This window comes from Ranitomeya variabilis, chromosome 3, assembly GCF_051348905.1.
Source record: "Ranitomeya variabilis isolate aRanVar5 chromosome 3, aRanVar5.hap1, whole genome shotgun sequence".
NCBI lineage: Eukaryota > Metazoa > Chordata > Amphibia > Anura > Dendrobatidae > Ranitomeya > Ranitomeya variabilis.
In genome coordinates, this window is record NC_135234.1 from 168,661,656 (window position 1) to 168,679,953 (window position 18,298).

Below are 18,298 nucleotides of genomic sequence, written 5' to 3' on the forward strand. Positions count from 1 at the left end.
CACACTGGTTAATGTAGCAATGTAGTTAACATCAGTCTTTTATAGATGCTACAGTGCTTTGCTACAAATATTGTTGTGCATGCACAGATTTGTTAGAACTATGCATTTCTGTATCAAGAGGCCACCACCAGCAGACCAAAACAGATATATATTGTAATCAGGGCCGGACTGGGACTAAAATTCAGCCCTGGCATTTGAAGTTACACAGGCCCACTTGTCACATGGTGACTGTATAATATCTTTGTACACTTGTAGGCAGGGCCGGTTTTAGGCAAAGTGGGGCCCTAGGTAAAGTTTAAAATGGGTCCCCAAATGCTAACATATTGCACATCACACAGAAGCCTTTCTGTTGTATTTACGTGCGCTGAGTTCAGGCCGCTAAACGAGTTTGATCGACAATACTGAAGTTGTTCAACGCTTGTTTCCCGGCCTCTTTCCACCAGCTGAGGAATAATGATGAGACAGAACGATCACTAATAGATCACCATACAGTATCATGTTTTCAGCAGCACATCTACAGTTTACACTGGCAATGTGCTGCTGACAACAAGGCTTTTTGTTCCAGCAAAAACAATCCGAATATGCAGCATTTTACTTGTTTAGTAAAATACACCCCATAGTCCTCCATATATTATAATGTGCTCCATAGTCCTCCATATAGTATAATACACTCCCTATAGTCCTCCATATATTAAAATACACTGCTCAGTCCTCCACATAGTATAATACACTCCTCATAGTCCTCCATATAGCATAATACAATCCTCATAGTCCTCCATATAGCATAATACAATCCTCATAGTGCTCCATATAGTATAATGCACCGCCAGTCATCCATGTAGTACAATTCACTTCCCATAGTATAATGCACCCCATAGTTCTTCATATAGTATAACGTATTCCCCTTAGTCCTCGATACAGTATAATGCAGCCCACATATAGTATAATGCAGCCACCCCAGAGTATAATGCAGCCACCCCAGAGTATAATGCAGCCACCCCAGAGTATAATGCAGCCACCCCAGAGTATAATGCAGCCACCCCACAGAGTATAATGCAGCCACCCCAGAGTATGTAACCCCCATAGAATATAATACAGCCCACCTCCCCATAATATATAATGTAGCCCCCCATAGAATATAATGCAGCCCCCCATAGTATATAACGCAGCCTCCCCCATAGAATATAATATACCCCCACAATAGTATATAACACAGCCACATAGTACATAACATGGCCTCCCCCATAGAATATAATATACTCCCTATAGTATATAGCAAAGCCCGCATATTATATAGCACAAACCGCATAGTATACAGCACAGCCTGCATACTATAGCACAGCTCGCGTAGTAGATAACACAGCCCACACAGCAGTATTCAGCACAGACCACACAGTAGTATACAGCACAGACCACACAGTAGTATACAGCACAGCCCACGTAGAAGTATACAGCACAGTCCACACAGTAGTATACAGCACAGCCCACAGAGTAATATATACAGCACAGCCCACAAAGTAATATATACAGCACAGCCCACAAAGTAATATATACAGCACAGCCCACAGAGAACTATATACAGCACAGCCCACAGAGAACTATATACAGCACAGCCCACAGAGAACTATATAAAGCACAGCCCAGAGTACTATATACAGCACAGCCCAGAGTACTATATAAAGCACAGCCCAGAGTACTATATACAGCACAGCCCACAGAGTACTATATACAGCACAGCCCAGAGAGTACTATATACAGCACAGCCCAGACAGTACTATATACAGCACAGCCCAGAGAGTACTATATACAGCACAGCCCACAGAGTACTATATACAGCACAGCCCACAGAGTACTATATACAGCACAGCCCACAGAGTACTATATACAGCACAGCCCAGAGAGTACTATATACAGCCCAGCCCAGAGAGTACTATATACAGCACAGCCCACAGAGTACTATATACAGCACAGCCCACAGAGTACTATACACAGCACAGCCCACAGAGTACTATATACAGCACAGCCCACAGAGTACTATATACAGCACAGCCCACAGAGTACTATATACAGCACAGCCCACAGAGAACTATATACAGCACACAGTAGTATACAGCACAGAGCACAGCCCACAGAGAACTATATACAGCCCACAGTAGTATACAGCACAGAGCACAGCCCACAGAGAGCTATATACAGCCCACAGTAGTATACAGCACAGAGCACAGCCCACAGAGAACTATATACAGCCCACAGCAGTATACAGCACAGAGCACAGCCCACAGAGAACTATATACAGCCCACAGCAGTATACAGCACAGAGCACAGCCCACAGAGAACTATATATAGCACAGAGCACACAGTAGTATACAGCACAGAGCACAGCCCACAGAGAGCTATATACAGCCCACAGCAGTATACAGCACAGAGCACAGCCCACAGAGAACTATATACAGCCCACAGGAGTATACAGCACAGAGCACAGCCCACAGAGAACTATATACAGCCCACAGCAGTATACAGCACAGAGCACAGCCCACAGAGTACTATATACAGCCCACAGTAGTATACAGCACAGAGCACAGCCCACAGAGAACTATATACAGCCCACAGCAGTATACAGCACAGAGCACAGCCCACAGAGAACTATATATAGCACAGAGCACACAGTAGTATACAGCACAGAGCACAGCCCACAGAGAACTATATACAGCCCACAGTAGTATACAGCACAGAGCACAGCCCACAGAGAACTATATACAGCCCACAGTAGTATACAGCACAGAGCACAGCCCACAGAGAACTATATACAGCCCACAGTAGTATACAGCACAGAGCACAGCCCACAGAGAGCTATATACAGCCCACAGCAGTATACAGCACAGAGCACAGCCCACAGAGAACTATATATAGCACAGAGCACACAGTAGTATACAGCACAGAGCACAGCCCACAGAGAACTATATACAGCCCACAGTAGTATACAGCACAGAGCACAGCCCACAGAGAACTATATACAGCCCACAGTAGTATACAGCACAGAGCACAGCCCACAGAGAACTATATACAGCCCACAGTAGTATACAGCACAGAGCACAGCCCACAGAGAGCTATATACAGCCCACAGCAGTATACAACACAGAGCACAGCCCACAGAGAACTATATACAGCCCACAGCAGTATACAGCACAGAGCACAGCCCACAGAGAACTATATACAGCCCACAGCAGTATACAGCACAGAGCACAGCCCACAGAGAACTATATACAGCCCACATCTCTTCTCTTCCTCCCCTCACCTCCTCCGAGAATGGCCCCACAGTCCAGAAAAAAAAAAAACTCTCCTCACCTCTCCTCGTGCCCAGCGTTGCTTCCTGGTTCCTGCTCCTGTCTCAGCAGCTGCAGTCTGCCCGGGACACAGCAGGTGCGCGATGATATGACATCATCGCGCACCCGCAGTGTCAGAGGCAGAGCGGGGAATGATGGGAGAGGAGCGTCAGCAGACGCTCTCTCCTCCATCATTGCATTCAACTGTACCGGCGTCTATACGCCGGTATAGTTGAATGCGACGGCGGGGGCGGCGGATTGAGCGGCCCACCACTGGCACCGGCCCTTCTGGCATTTGCCAGAAGTGCCCTATGGCCAGTCCGGCCCTGATTGTAATTCAATTTACGCAAGCTCTTCAGTTTTCTGCTCTAAGGCAAAATTCTCACACCCTTGTATTTAATGCACTGCACATGGATACGACAGAGTTGGCATATATGAATGTAAGGCCGGCGTCACACTAGCGAGTTTTACGGACGTATGAGCGCAGAAAATACGTCCAGAAAATACGCATTGCACACGGCCCAATGATTCTCTATGGGGCAGCTCCTATCTGCCGTATATTACGCATCCGTAATATACGGTATGTTACGGCCGTAGAAAATTGCAGCATGCTGCGTTTGTCAGCGTATTGCGCAAAAAATCAGCTAATGAAAGTCTATGGGGGCGAGAAAATTACAGATTACACACGGACCATGTGTGTGACTTGCGAGAAATACGCACCGGTGTTATATAGAAAAGCCGGCAATTCAGTGCGGTGTACAGTAAAATCACACTGACAGAATAGAATAGAATAGAATAGGTAGAATAAATGTGTACCCTTCTTTACCCCATATCCCACCGCTACAGGGGAGTGGGAAGAGAGAGGCTAAGTGCCAGAATAGGCGCATCTTACAGATGCGCCTTTTCTGGGGTGGCTGGGGGCAGATGTTTTTAGCCAGGGGGGGTCCTATAACCATGGTCCCTCTCTAGGCTATTAATATCTGCCCTCAGTCACTGGCTTTCCCACTCTGGCGGAGAAAATTGCGTGGGAGCGCACGCCAATTTTTTCTGGGATTTAACCCTTTAATTTATAGCTAGAGGCCCCAAATTTTACACAAAGACACTTCTTACATTAGTAAAGAGGAATATGTAATAAAAGAAGGGATATGAGATGGTTTACTGTATGTAAACCATGTCTCATATCCTGTCGGGTTTGTGACGGAGATAGGAAAAGCCGGCAATTGAATTACCGGCTTTTCTGCTATCTAGCGCTGAATTAAATATATATATATATATATATATATATATATATATATATATATATATATATATATATATATACAGTGGGGCAAAAATGTATTTAGTCAGTCAGCAATAGTGCAAGTTCCACCACTTAAAAAGATGAGAGGCGTCTGTAATTTACATCATAGGTAGACCTCAACTATGGGAGACAAACTGAGAAAAAAAAATCCAGAAAATCACATTGTCTGTTTTTTTATCATTTTATTTGCATATTATGGTGGAAAATAAGTATTTGGTCAGAAACAAAATTTCATCTCAATACTTTGTAATATATCCTTTGTTGGCAATGACAGAGGTCAAACGTTTTCTGTAAGTCTTCACAAGGTTGCCACACACTGTTGTTGGTATGTTGGCCCATTCCTCCATGCAGATCTCCTCTAGAGCAGTGATGTTTTTGGCTTTTCGCTTGGCAACATGGACTTTCAACTCCCTCCAAAGGTTTTCTATAGGGTTGAGATCTGGAGACTGGCTAGGCCACTCCAGGACCTTGAAATGCTTCTTATGAAGCCACTCCTTTGTTGCCCTGGCGGTGTGCTTTGGATCATTGTCATGTTGAAAGACCCAGCCACGTTTCATCTTCAATGCCCTTGCTGATGGAAGGAGGTTTGCACTCAAAATCTCACGATACATGGCCCCATTCATTCTTTCATGTACCCGGATCAGTCGTCCTGGCCCCTTTGCAGAGAAACAGCCCCAAAGCATGATGTTTCCACCACCATGCTTTACAGTAGGTATGGTGTTTGATGGATGCAACTCAGTATTCTTTTTCCTCCAAACACGACAAGTTGTGTTTCTACCAAACAGTTCCAGTTTGGTTTCATCAGACCATAGGACATTCTCCCAAAACTCCTCTGGATCATCCAAATGCTCTCTAGAAAACTTCAGACGGGCCCGGACATGTACTGGCTTAAGCAGTGGGACACGTCTGGCACTGCAGGATCTGAGTCCATGGTGGCGTAGTGTGTTACTTATGGTAGGCCTTGTTACATTGGTCCCAGCTCTCTGCAGTTCATTCACTAGGTCCCCCCGCGTGGTTCTGGGATTTTTGCTCACCGTTCTTGTGATCATTCTGACCCCACGGGGTGGGATTTTGCGTGGAGCCCCAGATCGAGGGAGATTATCAGTGGTCTTGAATGTCTTCCATTTTCTAATTATTGCTCCCACTGTTGATTTCTTCACTCCAAGCTGGTTGGCTATTGCAGATTCAGTCTTCCCAGCCTGGTGCAGGGCTACAATTTTGTTTCTGGTGTCCTTTGACAGCTCTTTGGTCTTCACCATAGTGGAGTTTGGAGTCAGACTGTTTGAGGGTGTGCACAGGTGTCTTTTTATACTGATAACAAGTTTAAACAGGTGCCATCACTACAGGTAATGAGTGGAGAAAAGAGGAGACTCTTAAAGAAGAAGTTACAGGTCTGTGAGAGCCAGAAATCTTGATTGTTTGTTTCTGACCAAATACTTATTTTCCACCATAATATGCAAATAAAATGATAAAAAAACAGACAATGTGATTTTCAGGATTTTGTTTTCTCAGTTTGTCTCCCATAGTTGAGGTCTACCTATGATGTAAATTACAGACGCCTCTCATCTTTTTAAGTGGTGGAACTTGCACTATTGCTGACTGACTAAATACTTTTTTGCCCCACTGTATATATATATATATATATATATATATATATGTGTCTCACTGACATATATATATATATATATATATATATATATATATATATATATATATATATATATACAGTCATGGCCAAAAGTATTCACACCCCTGCAATTCTGTCAGATAATACTCAGTTTCTTCCTAAAAAATGATTGCAAACACAAATTCTTTGGTATTATTATCTTCATTTAATTTGTCTTAAATGAAAAAACACAAAAAGAATTGTCCTAAAGCCAAATTGGATATAATTCCACACCAAACATAAAAAAGGGGTGGACAAAAGTATTGGCACTGTTCGAAAAATCATGTGATGCTTCTCTAATTTGTGTAATTAACAGCACCTGTAACTTACCTGTGGCACCTAACAGGTGTTGGCAATAACTAAATCACACTTGCAGCCAGTTGACATGGATTAAAGTTGACTCAACCTCTGTCCTGTGTCCTTGTGTGTACCACATTGAGCATGGAGAAAAGAAAGAAGACCAAAGAACTGTCTGAGGACTTGAGAAACCAAATTGTGAGGAAGCATGAGCAATCTCAAGGCTGCAAGTCCATCTCCAAAGACCTGAATGTTCCTGTGTCTACCGTGCGCAGTGTCATCAAGAAGTTTAAAGCCCATGGCACTGTGGCTAACCTCCCTAGATGTGGATGGAAAAGAAAAAATGACAAGAGATTTCAACGCAAGATTGTGCGGATGTTGGATAAAGAACCTCGACTAACATCCAAACAAGTTCAAGCTGCCCTGCAGTCCGAGGGTACAACAGTGTCAACCCGTACTATCCGTCGGCGTCTGAATGAAAAGGGACTGTATGGTAGGAGACCCAGGAAGACCCCACTTCTTACCCCGAGACATAAAAAAGCCAGGTTGGAGTTTGCCAAAACTTACCTGACAAAGCCGAAAACGTTTTGGAAGAATGTTCTCTGGTCAAATGAGACAAAAGTAGAGCTTTTTGGGCAAAGGTATCAACACAGAGTTTACAGGAGAAAAAAAGAGGCATTCAAAGAAAAGAACACGGTCCCTACAGTCAAACATGGGGGAGGTTCCCTGATGTTTTGGGGTTGCTTTGCTGCCTCTGGCACTGGACTGCTTGACCGTGTGCATGGCATTATGAAGTCTGAAGACTACCAACAAATTTTGCAGCATAATGTAGGGCCCAGTGTGACAAAGCTGGGTCTCACTCAGAGGTCATGGGTCTTCCAGCAGGACAAGGACCCAAAACACACTTCAAAAAGCACAAGAAAATGGTTTGAGAGAAAGCACTGGAGACTTCTAAGGTGGCCAGCAATGAGTCCAGACCTGAATCCCATAGAACACCTGTGGAGAGATCTAAAAATGGCAGTTTGGAGAAGGCACCTTCAAATATCAGGGACCTGGAGCAGTTTGCCAAAGAAGAATGGTCTAAAATTCCAGCAGAGCATTGTAAGAAACTCATTGATGGTTACTGGAAGCGGTTGGTCGCAGTTATTTTGGCTAAAGGTTGTGCAACCAAGTAGTAGGCTGAGGGTGCCAATACTTTTGTCTGGCCCATTTTTGGAGTTTTGTGTGAAATGATCAATGTTTTGCTTTTTGCTTCATTCTCTTTTGTGTTTTTTAATTGAAGACAAATTAAATGAAGATAATAATAACAAAGAATTTGTGTTTGCAATCATTTTCAGGAAGAAACTGAGTATTATCTGACAGAATTGCAGGGGTGTCAATACTTTTGGCCATGACTGTATATATATATATATATATATATATATATATATATATATATATATATATATATATATATATATATACATACTGTATATATGTTTCTAAGAATATTTGAGCCGATGGATTCATGATATGTCCATTTTGCAAGCCTGCGAGAAAAAATCGCCATACGGATGCCATACGGATGACACACGGATAAATTTGTGCGTAAAAATCGCATCCTCGCATTGAATACGGAACAGTGTTTTGGGACAATTTCTGCGTATTACGGCCCTAAAAAACGGACCGTATTTTCATACGCCTAGTGTGACGCCGGCATAGTGTGACGGCCGCTGCGGAATATGTTGGCGCTATATAAATAAAGATTATTATTATTATTGTATCTTATTAAGGAAATCAGCTATCAGACATTTATTACCCTCCCCCTGCCTCCTGGACTCACCATCCACTGTGAAAAAGGAGCTCAAGTCCGTCTTAGGCTATGTGCACACGCTGCGGACTGGTGTGCGGATTTTTCCGCACTGATTTTGATAAATCCGCAGGGCAAAAACACAGCGTTTTTCCTGCGGATTTATCGCGGTTTTCATGCGGATTTACCGTATTTTTTGTGCGGATTTTACTGTGGTTTTACACCTGCGTTTTTTTAATATGAAGCAGGTGTCAAACTGCTGCGGATTCCGCACAAAGAATTGACATGCTGCGGAAAATAAACCTTTTTTTTCCGCAGCATGTGCACAGCGGTTTTTATTTTCCATAGGTTAATATGGTACTGTACACCGCATGGAAAACTGCTGCGGATCTGCAGCGTCAAAAACGCTGCAGATCCGCAGTAAAAACCGCAACGTGTGCACATAGCCTTACTCAGAGGAGATGGACTGCAGGTGTCATCTGACCAGGTCATTATCCGCTATGGGGAGAGGAGGGTAGAAGAGGAATGAGCAGCACAGAAGGGGAACAGTGAGATAGATACAGAAAAACATTGTGCAGAGCTCTATAACAAGTGTTTTACCTCACATCAGAGCTTGATTCAGACTAAGACAGCTGAGCTCTGCTGTATAATGTCCTCCATGTTGCTTCACATTGTCTCTACGCTAAATAGTGCATGAAGAGCATTCCTTTCCCTGTCTGTGCTGTGCTATCAATGGGAGAAATCACTGCAGCTTATCTTCCAACCCCACCTCCCCAGCAACAGTAGATTGCAAATTACAGATGGAGCCTGGAGAGGGGAAAACTGGTGAGAATGCAGGATGCAAGTCACACAATAGCCAGAAATGCTCTTATGCCTTATGTACAGTGGGCACGGAAAGTATTCAGACCTCTTTAATTTTTTCACTTTTTTGTTTCATTGCAGCCATTTGGTAAATTCAAAAAAATTCATTTTTTTCATTAATGTACACTCTGCACCCCATCTTGATGGAGAAAAACCGAAATGTAGACATTTTTGCAAATTCTGCCGCTGTCCACATGGGTTGTAAATCCTTTAGTTGAAGTCATACGCTCAAACTCATACATTTATGGTCTCATTCTTAATAATATCCCTCCTAAAGTCAGGGCATTGGCTCAGTGATTAGCACCGGTGCGTTACAGCGCTGAGGTTTTGGGTCCAAATCTCACCAAATCCAACATATGCACGGACTTTGCATGTTCTGCAGAACATAAGAAGAATTTAGATTGTGAGCTCCAAAGGGGACAGTGATGCCAATGTCTATGCTGCGTTATGTGTTTGCATTATATAAGCAGGCATAATAAGGTTGGTCTTTTTGCTGATGACCTCCTCTTCACCCTTACACAACTACACATCTCAGTCCCAAACTTAATCTCAGTGCTCAGCGTTTTTTCAACAAATATCAGGTCTCAAAATCAATGTTGAGAAATCCAAAGCCTTATTTCTCCACACATCCCACTGCGACTGCTCACATATCTTATCGCAATCTACATTTGTATGTAGAGATCATTACATCACATACCACAACTTGGAAACATCCATATATCTTCTCCATTCAGAAGAGGAAGGGGTCACGGTATCAAGTAAAACCCCCCAAAAAATATAGTATTAACCCCTATAAGCCTTGTTCACATGATGTTTTTACTCTGCATTTAGCATGTGCAGGAAAGCGCTCACACCGCTTTGTTGATGGAGAAATAAAAAAGTAATAGCTCTCATAATATGGCAACACAAAAATGTATTTTTTATTGTGCAAGACTAGTAAACTTAAAACATCACTTATGCCATGGTTAGCATCGTAACATGAAGCCCAAAACAATATAAAATAAAAAAAAAGGTTTTTTTAATCCACTCTCTCTCCCCCCCCAGCAAAGAATGCACATTAATGGTAGCCATAAATTATACATAGTGAAAAGCAATGGATGAGATATTCCCCATAAATGGTGCCATAGAGAAACATAACTTGGCCCTCAAAAAAACAAGCCCTCATACAGCTGCATCAGCTGAAATATTAAAATGTTATGGCTTTTAAAATGCCGCAGTGAAAAAAGCAAAAACAATGGCTAGTTCTTAAGGCCCTTTAAAGGGAAGGTGCCACCAGTTTTCTTGTAGTTTGTTTTTTTGTGAAATTAAGCTTAAAATAGTAAATAAAATGTATTAATGCAATGTTTGCACTGCTTGCAAACATTTCTATATGAAAAATATTATATATTTTCTTACAAATATACACTCACTGGCCACTTTATTAGGTACACCTGTCCAACTTCTTGTTAACACTTAATTTCTAATCAGCCAATCACATGGCGGCAACATAGGGCATTTAGGCATGTAGACATGGTCAAGACAATCTCCTGCAGTTCAAACCGAGCATCAGTATGGGGAAGAAAGGTGATTTGAGTGCCTTTGAACGTGGCATGGTTGTTGGTGCCAGAAGGGCTGGTCTGAGTATTTCAGAAACTGCTGATCTACTGGGATTTTCACGCACAACCATCTCTAGGGTTTACAGAGAATGGTCCGAAAAAGAAAAAAAATCCAGTGAGTGGCAGTTCTGTGGGCGGAAATGCCTTGTTGATGCCAGAGGTCAGAGGAGAATGGGCAGACTGGTTCGAGCTGATAGAAAGGCAACAGTGACTCAAATCGCCACCCGTTACAACCAAGGTAGGCCTAAGAGCATCTCTGAACGCACAGTGCGTCGAACTTTGAGGCAGATGGGCTACAGCAGCAGAAGACCACACCGGGTACCACTCCTTTCAGCTAAGAACAGGAAACTGAGGCTACAATTTGTACAAGCTCATCGAAATTGGACAGTAGAAGATTGGAAAAACGTTGCTTGGTCTGATGAGTCTCGATTTCTGCTGCGACATTCGGATGGTAGGGTCAGAATTTGGCGTAAACAACATGAAAGCATGGATCCATCCTGCCTTGTATGGAGCATCTTTGGGATGTGCAGCCGACAAATCTGCGGCAACTGTGTGATGCCATCATGTCAATATGGACCAAAATCTCTGAGGAATGCTTCCAGCACCTTGTTGAATCTATGCCACGAAGAATTGAGGCAGTTCTGAAGGCAAAAGGGGGTCCAACCCGTTACTAGCATGGTGTACCTAATAAAGTGGCCGGTGAGTGTATATATTGACCACTAGGGGGAGCATTTTCCGTTTTAGACCTCAAGCAGCTATAGTAAGACTTACCAGCTTTACTGTTAGCTGGAAAATCTGGGCAGTAACTGCTGACATCAGCATTTCCCTCCCCTTTTGGGTGGTCTAATATCCCTGGGGCAGAATGAAGAGCAGCATCACAGGGCAGAGCCATTTTGTGTGTGACTGACCTGTGATCTGCTATCACCAGCAGTTAGTGCATCAGAAGCACAGTTACATAATTTATGTGGTGTGTATGGAGCAGCATTGTCTGTGCAGAGCTGTCTGTGACTCATCCCTCAGTAAGATAAGCAGGAGCTCCAGGTCTGCAGTGAATGGCCAGGCATTGTGGGGGGAGGGGAGAGATACATTGTATGGCAGAGACAGGTGTCACCTCTCTCTGCAGGCTGGGAATGCAGCTTAATGGAGTGAATGGAGCTCCTGTGATAGAGAGTAAGTGGAGCTGGGCAGAGAGCACTGGGCTATAATAAAATGGCGGCTAGTCACACCTACAGCAGTGAGTTGTGCAGCCCACAGAGGCGTGCCCAGCTCACTGCTAACACCTCTCCAATGTTAAAGATAGGGTCAGCGCCGGTCTATTATCTCCTATGTCCATGGGGTGCTGTAAAATGACACTGTTAGTGCCCTGCTACTGCTGCAAAACCAAGATGTCAGCCCCCAGTTCCTTCTTTAAACACACATAACACACAAAATCTGTTTCACATGCATTTAAAACTTGGTTATAGCAGCATGTTATGCTACATTACAGTGATTTATTAATGATCTACAAACGCGGTACCTTACCTTTAAAGGGCCACTGTCACCCCCCTCCAGCCGTTATAAACTAAAAGAGCCACCTTGTGCAGCAGTAATGCTGCATTCTAACAAGGTGGCTCTTTTAGTTTTTGGTTCAAGTATTCCCAAAATAAAGCGTTTTGAAACTTATCCAAAATACCTGTCTTTAGCCAGGGAGGCGGGTCCTCACTCCCCAGCTTGAACCGCTACTCTGCCGTCACTCCAATCTTCAGGGGCTTTCGGCGCCGCCCCCCTCAGCGCTGTTTACGCTTCAAAACCGGCGCCTGCGCTGTGTACTACTGTGCTGCGCAGGCGCAGTAAGCTCTGGCCGTCTGACGTCACAGCCAGGCTTGCAGACTGCGCCTGTGCGGGCAGTGCGGCCAGCCACCTTTGGAATCCCAGCCCCGCAGTTTGTTATGCATTATGCACAGTTCGGGGCTAGGATTCCTGGGCATGCGCACTGCGTGTGTCAGCCTGTCACCCAGGTCCCCCGCCTTACAGCGTCTGTGTACTGTACTGTATACTGTACTGTATACTGTATGAGGAGGCACGATCAGCTGAATACAGTATACAGACGCTGTAAGGCGGGGGACCTGGGTGACAGGCTGACACACGCAGTGCGCATGCCCAGGAATCCTAGCCCCGCACTGTGCATAATGCATAACACACTGCGGGGCTGGGATTCCAAAGGTGGTTGGCCGCACTGCCCGCACAGGCGCAGTCTGCAAGCCTGGCTGTGACGTCAGAGGGCCAGAGCTCACTGTGCCTGCGCAGCACAGTAGTACACAGCGCAGGCGCCGGTTTTGAAGCGTAAACAGCGCTGAGGGGGCGGCGCCGAAAGCCCCTGAAGATTGGAGTGACGGCAGAGTAGCGGTTCAAGCTGGGGAGTGAGGACCCGCCTCCCTGGCTAAAGACAGGTATTTTGGATAAGTTTCAAAACGCTTTATTTTGGGAATACTTGAACCAAAAACTAAGAGAGCCACCTTGTTAGAATGCAGCATTACTGCTGCACAAGGTGGCTCTTTTAGTTTATAACGGCTGGAGGGGGGTGACAGTGGCCCATTAAAGACTAGTTTTATTTATTTTTTATATTGTTGCGTTCCAGAAATCATAATCTTTTTATTTCTTTTGTCTATGTTGTTTGCCCTGATTATTGCAATACCAAATTATTATTTATTATTATAGCGCCATTTATTCCATGGCGCTTTACATATGAGGAGGGGTATACATAATAAAAACAGGTACAATGATCTTGAACAATGGAAGTCACAACTGGTACAGGAGGAGAGAGGATCCTGCCCGCGAGGGCTCACAATCTACAAGGGATGGGTGAGGATAGAGCTGGTCGTCCAGTTGTTTGGTCGATCGGTGGTTACTGCAGGTTGTAGGCTTGCCGGAAGAGGTTGGTCTTCAGGTTCTTTGTGAACGTTTTGATGGTAGGAGAGAGTCTGATGTGTTGTGGTAGAGAGTTCCAGAGTAAGGGTGATGCGCGAGAGAAATCTTGTATGCAATTGTGGGAAGAGGAGATAAGAGGGGAGTAGAGAAGGAGATCTTGTGAGGATCGGAGGTTGCGTGCAGGAAAGTACCGGGAGATGAGGTCACAGATGTATGGAGGAGACAGGTTGTGGATGGCTTTGTACGTCATGGTTAGGGTTTTGTACTGGAGTCTCTGGGTAATGGGGAGCCAGTGAAGGGATTGACAAAGGGGAGAGGCCGGGGAATAGCGGGGGGACAGGTGGATTAGTCGGGCAGCTGAGTTTAGAATAGATTGGAGGGGTGCGAGAGTGTTAGAGGGGAGGCCACAGAGCAGGAGGTTACAGTAGTCGAGGCGGGAGATGATACCAAATGTATGTTATCATTATGTTTTATAACTTTTGTACTATAAATATACTATTTGAAAAAAATAAAAATAAATTGGAGGGGCTGCCAAATTTTGAGATCAAATTTTTGTTAAAGAACCCTTAAGAGGGCTTTTTTTCGCATAACAGATGTAATTTTCCTTGGCAGAATTTCTGGAACATATAATTTTGGTCACTTTTTATTATGCCTCTTGGAAGGCAGAATGTCACTCGTCTTATCCGTTGCACTATCTTTCTGCTGTGTTATGTACAAATATGTGATTCTTCAGAATTTCTTTTATTCTATGCCTGATGAAGGGACCCGAGTAGTCTTGAAAGCTTGCAATTTGTTACCATCTTTTCAGTTAGCCACTAAATTGAACCTGTCACCCCCCCCCCCCAGGCGTTTTTAACTAAAAGAGCCACCTTGTGCTGCACTAATGCTGCATTCTGTCAAGGTGGCTCTTTTAGTTCGGGTCCCTGCAAACGCTGAAGTTATCGCTTTTATAATGTGCCCCTCATACCTGAATTTGTCAGGGGGGCATGTCTTTTCCCCCCTGACACAAACGCCTCCCAGTCATCACTCAGGGCCTCCGGGCGCCGCCTCCATTTCCTTCATGAACGTCCCCTGCGCCTGCGCTGTAAGTTCGAAGGGCAGCGCAAACTACGCATGCCCGAAAAAAAAAGGTATCAACCACTGAGGACTCTCAATTCTAAATAATTTTCAGAAAAAAACCTTAATTCTGGATTTTATTTATTTTATTTAACTGTTTAGTTTAATTGACATGGTAATTTTATTCTGCAGGTCAATGTGATAATGATGATACCCAATTTATAAAGTTTTTTAGTGTTATTAATAATAATACAAATTTGGTGGGTTTGCCATCTTCTGAGCCCCATTATTTCTTTACTTTTCCATAAACAGATTTGTTTGATGAATTATTTTTGCAGAACAAGTTGTATTTTTCACAGTTTTTTAAGGGGGTATGTACAACTGTTTGTTCCCTTTTTATTAATTTTTATTGTGAAAATCATTTTTTTCCTTTGTATTTTTCTCTTACAGTATCCAACATATAGGATAAACAATGGTACAGTTTTACCATATGGATTGAAATGATTACAGCAATACCCAGTTTATATCTTTTTTTTTACATTTTGCTCCTTTTGTACAAGAAAATTAATTTTTTAATGAACATATGCAGTACAGACCAAAAGTTTGGACACACCTTCTCATTTAAAGATTTTTCTGTATTTTCATGACTATGAAAATTGTACATTCACACTTAAGGCATCAAAACTATGAATTAACACATGTGGAAATATATACTTAACAAAAAAGTATGAAATTATGTCTTATATTCTAGGTTCTCCAAAGTAGCCACTTTTTACTTTGATGACTGCTTTGCACACTCTTGGCATTCTCTTGATGAGCTTCAAGAAGTAGTCACCGGGAATGGTCTTCCAACAATCTTGAAGGAGTTCCCAGAGATGCTTAGCACTTGTTGGCCCTTTTGCCTTCACTCTGCGGTCCAGCTCACCCCAAACCAACCTCGATTGGGTTCTGGTCTGGAGACTGTGGAGGCCAGGTCATCTGGCGTAGCACCCCATCACTCTTGTTTTTGGTCAAATAGCCCTTACACAGCCTGGAGGAGTGTTTGGGGTCATTGTCCTGTTGAAAAATAAATGATGGTCCAACTAAACGCAAACCGGATGGAATAGCATGCCGCTGCAAGATGCTGTGGTAGCCATGCTGGTTCAGTATGCCTTCAACTTTGAATAAATCCCCAACAGTGTCACAAGCAAAGCACCCCCACACCATCACACCTCCTCCTCCATGCTTCACGATGGGAACCAGGCATGTAGAGTTCATCCGTTCACCTTTTCTGCGTCGCACAAAGACACGGTGGTTGGAACCAAAGATCTCAAATTTGGACTCATCAGGCCAAAGCACAGATTTCCACTGGTCTAATGTCCATTCCTTGTGTTCTTTAGCCCAAACAAGTCTCTTCTGCTTGTTGCCTGTACTGTCATGATTCTCAATGGCGAGAGAACATAGCCCAGCATATATGAGAACTAGCTCTTGGAAGATGGAAACTATACTGACCATGAACTAAACCTGCCGCACAACTAGAAGTGGCCGGGTAGCATGCCTACGTTTTTTTATCCCTAGATGCCCAGCGCCAGCCGGAGAACTACCTAATCCTAGCAGAGGAAAAGACAGTCCTGGCTCACCTCTAGAGAAATTTTCCCAAAAGGCAGACAGAGGCCCCCACATATATTGGCGGTGATTTAAGATGAAATGACAAACGTAGTATGAAATTAGGTTTAGCAAAATCGAGGTCCGCTTACTAGATAGCATGAAGACAGAAAGGGCACTTTCATGGTCAGCAGAAAACCCTATCAAAACACCATCCAGAAATTACTTTAAGACTCTAGCATTAACTCATAACACCAGAGTGGCAATTTCCGCTCACAAGAGCTTTCCAGACACAGTAACGAAACAGCAGCTGTGAACAGGAACAAAATGCAAAAACACACAAGGACAAAAGTCCAACTTAGCTGGGAGTTGTCTAGTAGCAGGAACATGCACAGAAAGGCTACTGATTACATTGATGACCGGCATGAAACTGACAGAGGAGCAAGGTTATATAGCGACTCCCACATCCTGATAGGAGCAGGTGAACAGAGGGGATGATGCACACAAGTTAAATTCCACAAGTGGCCACAGGGGGAGCCCAGAATCCAATTTCACAACAGTACCCCCCCCTCAAGGAGGGGGCACCGAACCCTCACCAGAACCACCAGGGCGATCAGGATGAGCCCTATGAAAGGCACGGACAAGATCGGAGGCATGAACATCAGAGGCAGTGACCCAAGAATTATCCTCCTGACCGTATCCCTTCCATTTGACCAGATACTGGAGTTTCCGTCTGGAAACACGAGAGTCCAAGATCTTTTCCACAACGTACTCCAACTCACCCTCAACCAACACCGGAGCAGGAGGCTCAACGGAAGGCACAGCTGGTACCTCATACCTGCGCAACAATGACCGATGAAAAACATTATGAATCGAAAAGGATGCAGGGAGGTCCAAACGGAAGGACACAGGGTTAAGAATCTCCAATATCTTGTACGGGCCGATGAACCGAGGCTTAAACTTAGGAGAAGAAACCCTCATAGGGACAAAACGAGAAGACAACCACACCAAGTCCCCAACACAAAGCCGAGGACCAACACGACGACGGCGGTTGGCAAAAAGCTGAGTCTTCTCCTGGGACAACTTCAAATTGTCCACCACCTGCCCCCAAATCTGATGCAACCTCTCCACCACAGCATCCACTCCAGGACAATCCGAAGATTCCACTTGACCGGAGGAAAATCGAGGATGAAACCCCGAATTACAGAAAAACGGGGACACCAAGGTGGCAGAGCTGGCCCGATTATTGAGGGCGAACTCCGCCAAAGGCAAAAAAGCAACCCAATCATCCTGATCCGCAGACACAAAACACCTCAAATATGTCTCCAAGGTCTGATTAGTCCGCTCGGTCTGGCCATTAGTCTGAGGATGGAAAGCAGACGAAAAAGACAAATCTATGCCCATCCTAGCACAGAATGCCCGCCAAAATCTAGACACGAATTGGGTCCCTCTGTCAGAAACGATATTCTCCGGAATACCATGCAAACGAACAACATTTTGAAAAAACAGAGGAACCAACTCGGAAGAAGAAGGCAACTTAGGCAAGGGAACCAGATGGACCATCTTAGAGAAACGGTCACACACCACCCAGATGACAGACATCTTCTGAGAAACAGGCAGATCCGAAATAAAATCCATCGAGATGTGCGTCCAAGGCCTCTTCGGGATAGGCAAGGGTAACAACAATCCACTAGCCCGAGAACAACAAGGCTTGGCCCGAGCACAAACGTCACAAGACTGCACAAAGCCTCGCACATCTCGTGACAGGGAAGGCCACCAGAAGGACCTTGCCACCAAATCCCTGGTACCAAAGATTCCAGGATGACCTGCCAACGCAGAAGAATGAACCTCAGAGATGACTCTACTGGTCCAATCATCAGGAACAAACAGTCTACCAGGTGGGCAACGATCAGGTCTATC

At 44.3% G+C, this 18,298-nt stretch overlaps 1 protein-coding gene across 2 annotated transcripts in view; it reads left to right on the plus strand.

Annotated features, from left to right (window-relative positions):
- Positions 1 to 18,298, plus strand: part of NME7 (NME/NM23 family member 7) — a 339,877-nt gene that overhangs the window by 254,043 nt on the left and 67,536 nt on the right. The window lies entirely within an intron of this gene.